The sequence below is a fragment of the Pieris napi genome, chromosome 9 (genome assembly GCF_905475465.1).
Source record: "Pieris napi chromosome 9, ilPieNapi1.2, whole genome shotgun sequence".
In the NCBI taxonomy this organism is placed as follows: domain Eukaryota; kingdom Metazoa; phylum Arthropoda; class Insecta; order Lepidoptera; family Pieridae; genus Pieris; species Pieris napi.
Window position 1 is genome coordinate 10,515,942 of NC_062242.1, and position 13,587 is coordinate 10,529,528.

Here is a 13,587-nt window from a genome sequence, read left to right on the forward strand (position 1 = left end):
TTATGCTATGAAAGAATGAGACACGTTTCTTCTTATAGTGCAAACAACGATGTAAATTTTTACAGTTTAATGTCGATAATTATATTTATTATGCTTTTGGTTTTTTTTTTATTAGATCGCATCTCTTTGTCATATATATTTGCTTGTATATATTGAGTGCAGTGTGTGACCTAGTGGCTTCAGCGTGTGACTCTCATACCTGAGGTCGTATGTTCGATCCCCGGCTGTGCACCAATGAACTTTCTTTGCGCATTTAACATTTGCTCGAACGGTGAAGGAAAACATTGTGAGGAACCCGACATGTTTTAGACCCAAAAAGTCGACGGCGTGTCAGCCACTGGAGGCTGATCACCTACTTGCTTTGCTAGAATTGATCATGAAACAGATTAAGAAATCTGAGGCCAAGACCTAAAGAGGTTGTAGCGCCAATGATTTATTATTTTATTTTGTTGTATAAATTGTTTTATCATTGACTTTGTTGGAATTACTTTTATGTCAAATACTTAAAAAAAATTCTCAACTTTAAGATTTATTCCAAATCTACTGGTTGGCCATCTTTGACTTTGTTCCTTTTGGGGTTGAGACCCTTGACCCAGGGGGGTTTAAGTGCCCAGGTGCTATTTAAAGATTTGTTGTTGATTAAGTTGGAGCCTGGTAAATGGTACTACTGACCCAAAAGCTGGTGCTTTCTCGCTCATGGTATACTCTGTCTACTCTACAGGGACCAAGCTTTTTATTTTTCTTTAATTTACAGCTTTGTTTAAGATTCTGTTGGAAGTCATAAATTATTAGGACTAGTAGTTTCTGGGACTAGTTCTAGACAGGCTACTTCTAATTAATTTGCGATATTTGTTTTAAAATAAGTGTTGTTCGATGACTTGCTATTTTAAAAGAGTACCGAGAGTCTTTTACGCCGCCTTTTTCTCTTGGCCTACACCCTCTGTCTTCTTTGCCTATGAGTAGGGATGCCTACCGATTCAAATTTAATGACGTGGAATATGTGATACCTGTATCTTATGTTCCATTAGAAACATATTTAATTTTTTTTTTTTTGAATCCTAATAATTTAAATCTGATCACTACAATTATGATCAACTTACAACAATAACATCGAGTTTATTAAATGCATACACTATACAAAAAAAACACAAATAAAAATATTATATTTCATATTTAAAAATATCTTGCGTTTTTCTTATTAACGGCGTAATAGCAAGATTTGTCTTGATATTCTTTCAGGTTCCTAATCTCCATTAATGGGTATAATAATTAATCTGCAAATAGAAAGATTATCCCGTCAATCCCCTAAGCTTTATTAGGATAAGAATATTATTTTTTCATTTTCAACGTTTCATACAGTTATTAGTAATGCGCTAGCGATACCCCGGCATTGCACGGTCAACAATGTATATTATGTTAACGTAAAATTGTAAATCCGCTCTACTATAAAGCCGACCAATCAGGGACAACCTTCGGACAGTTGACAATTTTAAGATTGCAATTATTCGGTTTCACTTCGATAGATTACAATCTACCGAATAATAATACGTTAAATTGTAAGCAGTACTTTGAGTTCACAATCTTTCGACAGTTTACAATCTCGCTAGATAGATTACAATCTAACGGTGGTTACAATTTTACGGTGACATATATATACATAACCTATATATAGCAATGTATGTATACATAACCATCCGAATAAATCATTCTATATACATATTAGCGAAAACCGCAATATAATTGGTTCAGTTGTTATTGAGTTAACGAACAGAGAGACACGGTGAAGGAGTTGTTTTTATGTAATGAACTGTCATCGTTCGAAAGAAACGTTTTCGGTTGACCGTTCCTTCTTCGACTTACTTCGCAAATACGACTTCTGCGAAAGAGTCCTTGAATTTTTCCTGGATTATGAATCTGTGACGCTCAAAAATAACGTAGCTTTCCATTGGTTACAAAATTTTTAAAATTGGTCCAGTAGATTTGGAGTTTGCCCTCCACAACCTCACAAAATTGACCCCTTTATTATAAAACCCCTATATTAGTATTACATATAAAATCTTATTTATGTATTATCAATTGTATAATGTTTCTGCAACAAAGTGTTAATAAATAAATAAATGATTAACCATCTTAATCTACATGATATTTTTATCCCTAAGGCAATGTACCTTTAATGCTGGCATAATTTCCTCACTGTATTGCGATAAGGTCTAAGAGGTAAGCACTAGCTCCGTGCCATCAACCAGGCGTCAACTTAAATCTTAATTATCGCATGTGCGCTTGAAACCTACGGCCAAACAGTGCTAACAAAATCAAAATTGGGGGAGTGTTGGTAGCTAGGTATGATTATCTATTGTCTTGCATGTATATTATTGTAATTCACGGTCTCAATTTTATTTGCCTCTATGTAGTACAAAATGTATAAAAACATGAATATTATTTTTCAATAAAAACCTCCAAATTAAATTACTTAATTTATTATTATCACTAATAATAAAATAAGTAATTTAATAAAATAATACAATATAATGATGTAAGTAGTGTCTTTTCAAAACATATAACAAAGCACTATACAGTTAACATTTTCAACGTCCCCTAAATTAGTTACTTCCTACAAATTTCAATTCTATAGGAACCCACACAATTCGTTGACCTTTGAAAAGTGAAATAATGAGAGGCCCAAAGGTCGGCCGTGACACTCTGAATGATCGATATTTATCGTGGCTACTACTGCTAGAAATGAAACGTACGGCTCTGTAGTTGGCTTAGTCTGCGTACCAATGGACATTATGTGTGCGGTTTATAAAGTAAAGCAAAAGTAAAAAAATATTTAATCATATAGGTAACATAATGTACACTTATGACTCGTCAGTAAATAATAATAATAATAATAATAATAATAATCTTTATTGACATATTTGTAATTACAGAAATCCTATGAAGACTCTGACACCTAAACTAGGCTTTAGTGCCTGTATCTCAGGAGTCAGTGGCTTCTCCCAATATAATTCGTAACAAGTGTCAAGAGAGCTTATTCAAAATTTTACAAGACAATACTTTTTATAGACATTTGTAAATTCCAGATATTACATCTAATTATCTTCTTACACATAATATACTTAAACAAAAATAACATATATTAAAAAAAATGTTTCAGTATAAATTACAATGAATATAATAGGTAATAAAATAGGTACATACACATAAAATACTAAAATACATAAATATACATAATACATAAATATACATAATTATACATTTTACATATGGGTATATGTAACACTAGTATAAATATATAAATTATACACATAATTAATGAATCAAAATAACTAAAATATTATTGTAGCATGTTAGTTAAATAGATCTTCTGTTTCCTCATAATTTAAGGACAAAAGCCAAGTCTTAACAATTGATTTGCAGTCATGTAGTGAAAGAGGGTAGAAATTTAATTTTTTGTTTATTTTATTATATAGAAAGACTGAGAGATATGCTCGTTGTCGCCTTGCGAAGGTAGTACGGAATTTTGCTGTGGGGAGTACATTTGGTATACAGCGTTTGTTACTGCAAACCTCTGGGTTATAAGGGGTATGGACATGTTGTTTGGCTATTATATTAAAGACGAATAACTGTCTAACACTGAGGAGCTCACACTGTTTATATAAAAGTGTGGTTGAAAATCTGTAGGGTTTGAAAGTCATTACTTTTAGTAAAGATCTATGGGCTCTTTCAAGCTGAATTAGATGTGACTTGCACGCTCCACCCCACACGCTCACGCAGTATCCAATAACCGATTTTACTAAGGCAAAGTAAACAGTGCGGAGTAGTTCAAATTCCGCGGCATAACGTAATTTTTTGAATGTCCAGATTAGTTTTCGCGTGCGTGCCGTTATAATCTCAATGTGAGGAAGCCAACTCAATTTATTATCTAATTCGATACCGAGGTATTTAATGGTATTGGATTTTGTTATATTAATGCAAGTACAATTGCGCTCAGAGACACATATGTGTATTTTAAGATTAATATCAGTCATATGGGAATTAATAGTTTGGAACTGAATATACGAAGTTTTAGAAATATTTAAAGTAAGTAAATTTTCCCTGAGCCATCTAGCCACCTTCTGCAGTCCGCTTTCGGCAATATTTTGTATCTCGGTCCAGGTGTCCCCATAAAAAACTATAGCCGTATCATCGGCATAGGTAAACAACCTGCAACTAGTTAGGGACATATTACATAGGTCGTTTATGTAAATAAGAAAAAGACTTGGACCAAGAATACTGCCTTGCGGAACTCCAAAAGTTACATTTGCGTCGGAACTAATATAATTATTAATCTTAACCCTTTGCACCCGACCACTAAGGAAATCTTTAAAAATAAGCAGGGCTGAGTCTCTTATTCCAATTCGCTCCAATTTGTCCACAAGTATAGGTATTGAGACGGTATCAAATGCCTTGGCAAGATCGAGGAAGACACCAAGGCACTTTTGTTTCCTGTCAAGTTTTTCTGTGACAAACTCAATCAAGCTACCCACAGCGTCTTCTGTTGACATACCCATTCTGAAACCAAATTGTGAGCTGGACAGAATATTGTACCGATTTAAAAACTGTATTAACCTCACGTTAAGCATCTTTTCTAGGATTTTTGATAGTGCTGTAAGCACAGAAATCGGTCTGTAGTTTGCAACACAATCCCGTGCCCCACCCTTGTGAACAGGAGTAATGAGAGACCTTTTAAAGACTTTTGGAAAGCAGCCTTCCCTAAAACATGTCTGAAACAAGATAGTAAGCGGCGATACAATGACATGTCTTACCATTTTTAGAAATCGAGCTGGTATAGAGTCCCAACCAGTGGCACAATCATTTTTTAAGCTTAAGATGAGAGATTCCACCTCAACCTCATCTGGTGGCATTAGTACGAAGGAGTTAGTCAAGCAATTAGATCTTGTACATATGTAGTTATACTTACACCCTGTAAGTTTTTCAGCTAGCTCTCTACCAACATTAGAAAAATAACTATTTATGTCCTCAACCGCATCCAATGCGTTACAATTCCTAATTAACTCATCGGCAGAAGATTTTTTACTTGAACTATCGGTGACATATTTTATTGCAGCCCAGGTTTCTTTATTTGATTTTGCACTTTTTAATAAGAATTTATCGTGTTCGCGCTTCAATTTTCTAAGTAATGAGCAACAAAAATTCCTGTACCTTTTATAGGTTATTTTAAGAATTTCATTTTGGGGGTCCCTTTTTAAATTAAGATGCAGTTTATCCCGGTGACGGATACAGCGAAGTAGGCCCGGAGTCATCCAGGGCTTAAGAGATTTTTTGCGCCTGGGTACACGGACTTTTTCAGTGTTAGCTTTAATAGCAGATGACAGAATTTCAACAAATCGAGTCGCAGCAGACTCGGCGTCTTGCTTGTTAGTCATAAAAGTAAAATCAGCCAATTCAACATATTTTATAGCTTCACTAAAATTTACTCTTTCAACAATGGAAGGGCACTGAGTATTAGTCCGTTTACTGTTAAGGGATAGATTTATTAGAATAGAGTCGTGATCAGTTACGGTGGAATTTATAACTATAACACTAGTTTGTAAAACAGTTTTAACCATTACATGATCGAGACAATTGCTTAATCGTGTTGGATATGTGTGGCCTGGCAGAAAACCCAATTCGCTGGTTAAATTTAAGTAAGAGTTACTGTTTCTGTCACCGTTTCCAGGTTTTATATCGATATTTATATCACCTATTAAAAATATATTCTTAGATTTTATAGATTTAACAATATCATTCAAAGCATTCAAAAAGCGCTCAGTGTAGTAAAAGGATGGTGATCTATAAATAGCTAAAAGTACAATATCTGGTACTATTTTAGCTAGCAGGAAGTTAGCATCTTTAGGATTAGGTTCTTCAATTTCGCAATTTATATTTTGTTTAGCATAAATTATAATACCGTCATTTTGATTTAAGCATTTTTTTGTGAAATAAGAATTATAATCCTTGAGACTGGGTATGGGTTTATTATCGTTTAACCAGCATTCAGTTAAAATTATTATATCTGGATCAAAGTACAGACGAGCTATATGGGCCAAGAATGCATCAATATTTTTGTAAACGCTACGGATATTTTGTGTTATAATTTTTAGGGAGTTTCCTGATTTTTTTACTAAATCATTACAATTATTTATATCACAACTGTAGGCAGTTGCCACTGTTATATTATCAATATCATTATTTATATTATCAATAAATCTAGCCATTTGTAAAATATTAAGCTTTTTGTCGCAGCTACTCGTGTCTGAGAAATGCTGACATTTTTACAAAGATAAGATCTCGATTTCAACATGATCACTAGACTAAGAATGTATAATTTTTTAGTTATGTAAAATACAATACAATGAACAGAGTATAAGTATGTATATAAAGTAAAACAATAATATAATATATAAAAAAATAAAATAATATCTATAAAAACAATAATTAAGTGCCGGATTTTCACAAACAGGAAAGTTATCGTAGGCCGGCGGAGTTTCCTGGGGGCCTCAAAAAGTCATTGTTTTAGACGAAGTTTATTTAAATCACCCTCACTATCAATTCTAATATGCCGTTTACCTTCATCTTGTCTCAGGTAGGTTCTTCCAAATGAGGTCCAGCAGAATTTATATCCATTTTCCTGAGCAAATGCACGAGCCAGATAATTTAATCGTTTTCCGCAGGGTGATAGACATTCTGAAATAAAAAATGGCTTTGCTGGTCCTTCCAAACTTAAGTGTGCCGTGTTCAATTTGTTAGCAGAATTCATTTTGTTAAATTTGCGTGCCTTATCAATAATACCATCTTTCAATATAACGCTGCCCAATTCCACAATAATTGCTCCATGTCCAGTTTTACTTTTTGTACGATAAATATCCTTAATATCCTGTTTCTGTATGGGAAAATCAATAACATCTGCAGCTTTTGAAGCAATTTTACATAAACTATCCTTATTTTCACCGGTAATCTTAGGAATATTTCTTAGTTCAAGTTTAGTTGAGGCAGACGTTCGTTCCAGCGACTCGATTTTCTTTTCAAGCTGATCAATATACAGACGATCTTCATTCCTCTGTTTTTCCAACTTCTCGTATTTAGCTTTCATATCTTCGTACTGCTTAGAGACAAAAGCAATGGAGTCTTTTATTTCTGTATTTTGTGTCAAGATTTCTCTCATGGAGGATTGCAAGGAGGTGAATTTACTTTCATTTTGAGAGTTTGCTTTAGCAAGCATATCCTTAATTTCGGTTATGAATTTTTTAATATAGGACTCATCCTGCTTGCGCCTCATAGTTACATTGCTTCGCTCCTCATTAGATAAATCTGGCGCGGAGCCCGAAAAAGAAGCTTTCGGCGCGTTCAACCTAGCTTCCTTTAAGTCTTCGGGAGTGGGGGTGCTGGGAGGTGTGCGCTTAAGAGGCATATTTCTGACAAAAGATGACACCAGAGTACACGAAAAAATAAACTTGGACCAGCCCCCTATAAATTTCCGCTACCCGCTATCGCTTATGAATTACGGCAACTTACAAAGCTTGCGTATCGATGATGCGCGCAGACGGAGCGTACAACTTAAGCTGTCTCACAAGTGTTGTCCCGTTCGCACAGATGCACTTACTGCAACGCAACTCATGCGCTCCTGGTACACACCTTAATTTATTCGCACGGAATTTATTTTTAATTTGATTTTTAAGTTATAAAACAAATAGAATGCACACGTCTAAACGCTTCCGCGGTCCAGGGGGGAGAGGAAGTAAAGAAATACTAAATAATATTAATGCTTCTAATTTTACATTTACTACCAGTTCTCAAATCAAGGGCGTAGAACGGAAGAGAAGAACTGGCAATAAACTCTCCGCCACTCATTTTATTCGCCTTTTTTTTACACAACGTTTGTAAGGAGCTGCAACCATTAAACCATGTTCCACATGACATCTTAAGTAATTAATGAACAGCCAATAGTGGCATCTGAAGAAGAAGCTAGAAGAATACATTTAGCATTTGGCTTTCACGACAATTACCTTCTTTTTTGCATTTCCTGCAAATATATCACTATATATTGTCATATACTATGAATATATAAAATTTATGTATTATGTATACCAAAAAGTTGACGGTGTCTGTCAGGAATGATCTGATCATCTATTGAGAAAAATATCACGAAATCTGGAGTCAAGTCCAAGAGTTGTTGTGGCCCTGGGTTTTTTTAATAGGTTATTAATTATTACACTTTTCACCTAAGTACAAATTATTACAATTTCACAATTAGTATTTTGATTAATGAAGATTTTCATGAATCGTAATCTGTTCTTTGTTATTCGATGGTACTCTTACGTTTTTACGATCCCTACTTGTTAAGTTTATGTACCACACCACATAAAGGTTGTGACATCAGCGCTACGGATATTGACAGAACTACATCGAAATTGCATACAAAAACATGGAGATCGCTGACGCTATAAAATGAAGTCAAAAATTAAACACTTGTTACTGTGGAAATTACAGTCAGACTCCGAGTGGCACCAACCACATCGTTCAATATTTTCAAAGAAAATTACCTACAAGTGACGTCTTGAGGGTCAAAATAGTTCCGTGTATTTACCGTAAAATGCATGTCAAAGGTAAAACAGAAATAATTAGTTAAGATATACTAATGTCAAATATTATTATTGTTTAATTAAAAAATATTTATATTTCCTTATTAGTTTATCTTTATTTGATTATATTATAAGATATATATATATATAAGAATAGGAAGGAAATTAGATGAGCAACAACCCATTGAACAGGCAGGATTCCGTAAAGATTTCTCGGTGCTAGACCACATCCACACTGTAAGACAAATTATAGAAAAATACAATGAGTACCAGCTTGTATACTACATAGCTTTTATTGATTACAGTAAGGCTTTCGATTCTTTGATACACTCAAAAATCTGGGAAGCCTTAAAGGAACTGGGTATAGAGCACAAATATATAAGAATTATAAAAAACATTTATAAACACAGTTCGGCTTGTATCCGCCTAGAAAAAGAAGGAAATAAATTTCAAATACAAAAAGGCGTGAGACAGGGTGACCCCCTTTCACCAACACTCTTTCTGGCCGTAATAGAAATGATCTTCAGGAATCTGGAATGGAGGGACATGGGTATAACTATTAATGGCCGCGCGCTAACGCACCTACGATTCGCTGATGATATCGTATTATTTGCAAAAACACCAGCTGATCTAAACAAGATGATAAATGATCTAGCATCGGAAAGTGCAAAGGCCGGATTGAAGCTAAACCCGGAAAAAACAAAAATCATGACCAATGGCAACAAAGACCCTGTAATAGTGGAGCAGAACCAAATCTCCTACGTGGAAGAATATTTATACCTCGGTCCACTGATGTCTCCACACGATAACGGAAACAAAGAAGTCGAAAGAAGAGTTGCAAACAGCTGGAAAAAATATTGGAGCCTAAAAGAAGTGATGAAAGACAAGACCCTACACAATTCAACGAAAAGCAAATTATTTAACACATGCATCCTGCCAGTGCTGGCTTACGGGAGCGAAACATGGGCTTTAACAAAAAACGTAACAAATAAACTCTCCGTATGTCAACATGCCATGGAAAGGAGCATGACTGGGATCAAAAGAAAAGACAAAGTAAGGAGTAGCAACATCAGAGGAAAGACTAAGGTACAGGATATAACTTTGAAAATAAGAAGACAAAAGTGGAAATGGGCAGGCCACATGATCAGGGGAAAGGACAAATGGAGTAAAATAATCACACAATGGTACCCAAGAGATGGAAAGAGAAAGAGAGGTAGACCACAAAAAAGGTGGGACGACGACATTATACAAGTCGCGGGAACAACATGGGGTAGAGTGGCCATAGAAAGGCCAGAATGGAGAAGGTTGGAGGAGGCCTTTGCCATCTGGCAAACGGACAAGCAAAAGTGGAAGAAAAGTACAATATACGAAAAATAAAGAAAAATACTGGCATGTCCGAATAGAGGCTATAATAAATAAATAATAAATTATAAGATATGTAGCCTTTTGAGCTTTATTAAATTAAAAAAAAATACTGTAACAATGCGAAAAGTCAAAATATATGACAATAAGCCGAACACCGGAGCTTTTCACGCAACATATATACCTCAACAATCAGACCTTGGAACGTGTCTCGAAAATACGATATCTACGCACAGTGATTGATGAAAAGGGTGACCATAGCATCGAAATCCGCTGCAGAATTCAACAAGCTCGGAACGCCTTTTCAAAACTAAAAAAAGTACTTTGTGACAAGCGCCTAAATTTACAGCTTAGAACTCGCATTGCGCGATGTTACGTCTTCTCTGTGCTGCTCTACGGCGTAGAATCTTGGACGCTGACAGAGACTATGTCCAAAAAACTGGAAGCGTTTGAGATCTGGGTTTATCGACGTATGCTTAAAATATCTTGGACAGACCGCATACGAAATACAACCGTGCTGGACAGAATGCAGAAGAACAAAGAAGTGCTGATGACGGTTAAGAAAAGGAAAGGCAATCATACAAGGCAAAGTGGCAGGTAGAAGGAGACCTGGCCGCAGACGCACGTCCTGGTTGAAAAACTTGAGACAATGGTTTGGTCAAAGCACCAAGTCATTGTTTAGAAGCGCGGCATCCAAAATTAAAATAGCCATGATGATCGCCAACCTTCGCAAGGAGATGGCACTATAAGAAGAAAGTAACAATGCGCGAAACATTACCTAGCGAATCCTATACTCGTATTAAGTTATTTTAAATTGTAGCATTAGTTTCATTAAGGTACTATAAATTAGTCAAAGAATATTGTGTCTTGGTTTTTTCCACGAGATAAATAAGGACAACACTAGCTTTGTAAGCCTCCCAGTGTTGCAAGTGTCCATTGATGGTACTTACATTACTTTAGGAAGATGCACTTATAAAAAGGGGTTTAAAGCACCCTAAAAGCTTTATTATTCCACAATATAAGTTTCAAGTATAAATAAGTATGGCTGAAACTTTAATCACTGGTTTTATCAACTTAATGACGTTAAAAAATAAAAGGAACTCACCGAATGAAACGCAAAACAAGTCTCGTTAAAAAGAAGTAATTACTCCGAATGTCAAGGAAACTCCCTACTTTTCAGGTGAGACAGTTAAGGTGTAGACAGTATGCAACTCCTGTTGCCACGCGAGGTTTAAGTATAACGTGAACCGAACATCATAGTATAACATAGTTAAAAAGTATAACATAGTAAAATGTATATATTTATTGACATTATGACATATCATTGATAAATTTTCAGGTGTTTTATGTAAAAAATAACGTAATTGTCGTGAAACCCTAATGATAAATCTTTTCTTATTCTTCAGGTGCCACTTTATTGTTAAAGGTAGGCTGTTAATAACCAGAATTGCCGGGTATCTTGTCCTTCTAGAAATGAGCGTTCCAATTCTTAAAAGGCCGGCAATGCCCTTGCGAGCCTTATAGCAATGTGAGTGCCCATGGGCGCCGGTATGTCCGTTTGCCTCCTATAACATAAAAAAAGCCTAAATAGTTACTCGGCGGATGACGTGATGCCGGTCTACGCTCGTAGTTTTCGCAACCAGTTCTTCGTAGTCCCTACTACAACAGTAGTTGTACAACATATTGTTATAATTATACACCGTTATTTTAAAATTAACTGTAGGTCCTAAATAGCGTGCATCTGTATGAAACAAATGTGGTCCTTCTAGATCTGGACTTTAGATGTATGTATTTGTTTCGTAATCAATTGTTTTTTTTTTTCGTATAGGCATGTAGGTGATCAGCCTTCTGTGCCTGACAAATATGCCGGTTTCCTCACGACGTTTTCCTTCACCATTCGAGTGAGTGCTAAATCCAAAGTCCAAATATCATAGTAGAAGTTCATTAACAATGGGGATCGAACCGCGACCTTAGGGATGAACTAAAATAAACTTAAAACTATATAGATATAGTGCAATGAACTTTTAATAATAAACGCGTACTGGAATTGGTCACATGTTTTTAGTAAGTAACTGCTCATTGTATTCTGTGGTTGTGATTTTTTATTCGGATTGTCGCGGGCAATAATTACGGTGTTGGATTAATTGTAGTTCTTGCTCGAGTAAAACATCTTTTAATGACTATTATCTATAACATTAGTTTTTAGCTCTTTAACTAACAGGATTGTTAATTAGACTCTAGCTATACCTAGATCTATAGTCTCCTTTTGCAATAGAAAATTGTACTACAAAAGGACTGCTCAGAGTCGAGACTTAGTGTGACTTCCGTAAGTCAAAACCGGGAGTTGTGCTTACGTACTGGCCTACGATTCTGTAACTCACTTTTCGAACTCACACACTGAAAAAAGGTGGGAGCTTGTAGTTTATTGTTTATCAGATTGCCAAATCGTAAAATGACTGCTTCACGACTGATTTCAGAGCGACCGCCGATGCGAAAACCGCTGTGCGAGTTCCAAAAGTGAGTTACAGAATCGCAGGGCTGTAACGTACTCTTTTGTAGTTTTTTGTCATTAATTAATGGTTTATGGATATTCAGATAATTTTGATTATTTAACATAAGTATTAGATTATATTTTATGTCTCGCCGCTTTTTCAGGGCAAACGGGCTGATCACTTAAAATTAGGAGGCTCATCTGATGTTAAGTGATAATGCTGCCCATGGACACTCTCAACACCAGAGGAATCGCGAGTGCGTTGCTGGCCTTTTTAAGAATTTGTACGCTCTTTTCTTGAAGGTTATTCAAATTGGTTCGGAAATACTTTAGTGGGCAGCTGGTTCCACATACGAGTAGTGGCAAAGATTGCCTTAAAAAACGCTGAGTTGTGTAGCGACGGACTTTAAGTTTGATCATTTTAAATAAGTATTTGATTATGTTTTAACGATGCGAGAGGTTAACTCATCTTTAGCATCTTATTGCGCATATATGGCGTGTTAAATTATTAAATACATGCAGTTAATTCCTTGTTGACGTCACTTGATAATTTCGTCCATATAACTTAAAGTACGCTTTGTTGTTAACATATTATCTATTACTTACAAAAAACAGCATTACGTTCCAAATTACCATAATAACAATCATTATTTCGAATTCCAAATAACTTTCATTAATTGAAATCAACCCTTTTCAAATCTTAGTCCATTAAGAAACCGAATACTGTTTATTTGTAAACAAGTAATTAAAAGTTGCTCATTAAAACCCAAGAATGTCTCGACTTCAATCACTCGCTCTAACTTAGATTACTTCGACATTGTTTTTGCTAATATATTTTAAGGTAATAGTATCTGACCTCGTTTAGTCTTTATGTACTTAGAATTTGAACGATTTGTTTAGAATCTTAACAATGATTGACATTTTTAAGTTTTGATAATAAAATTGAATTTCTAACGACCGTCATCTAGACTCTTTTGGTCAATTGCTTATATATGCTTAGAGGTTTTACATATTATATAAAGATAAAAATAAATCGGTGGCACTACAACCTTTTTAGGTCTGGGCCTCAATCTGTTTCATGATCATTTGTCAATCTAATAGGCAAGTAGG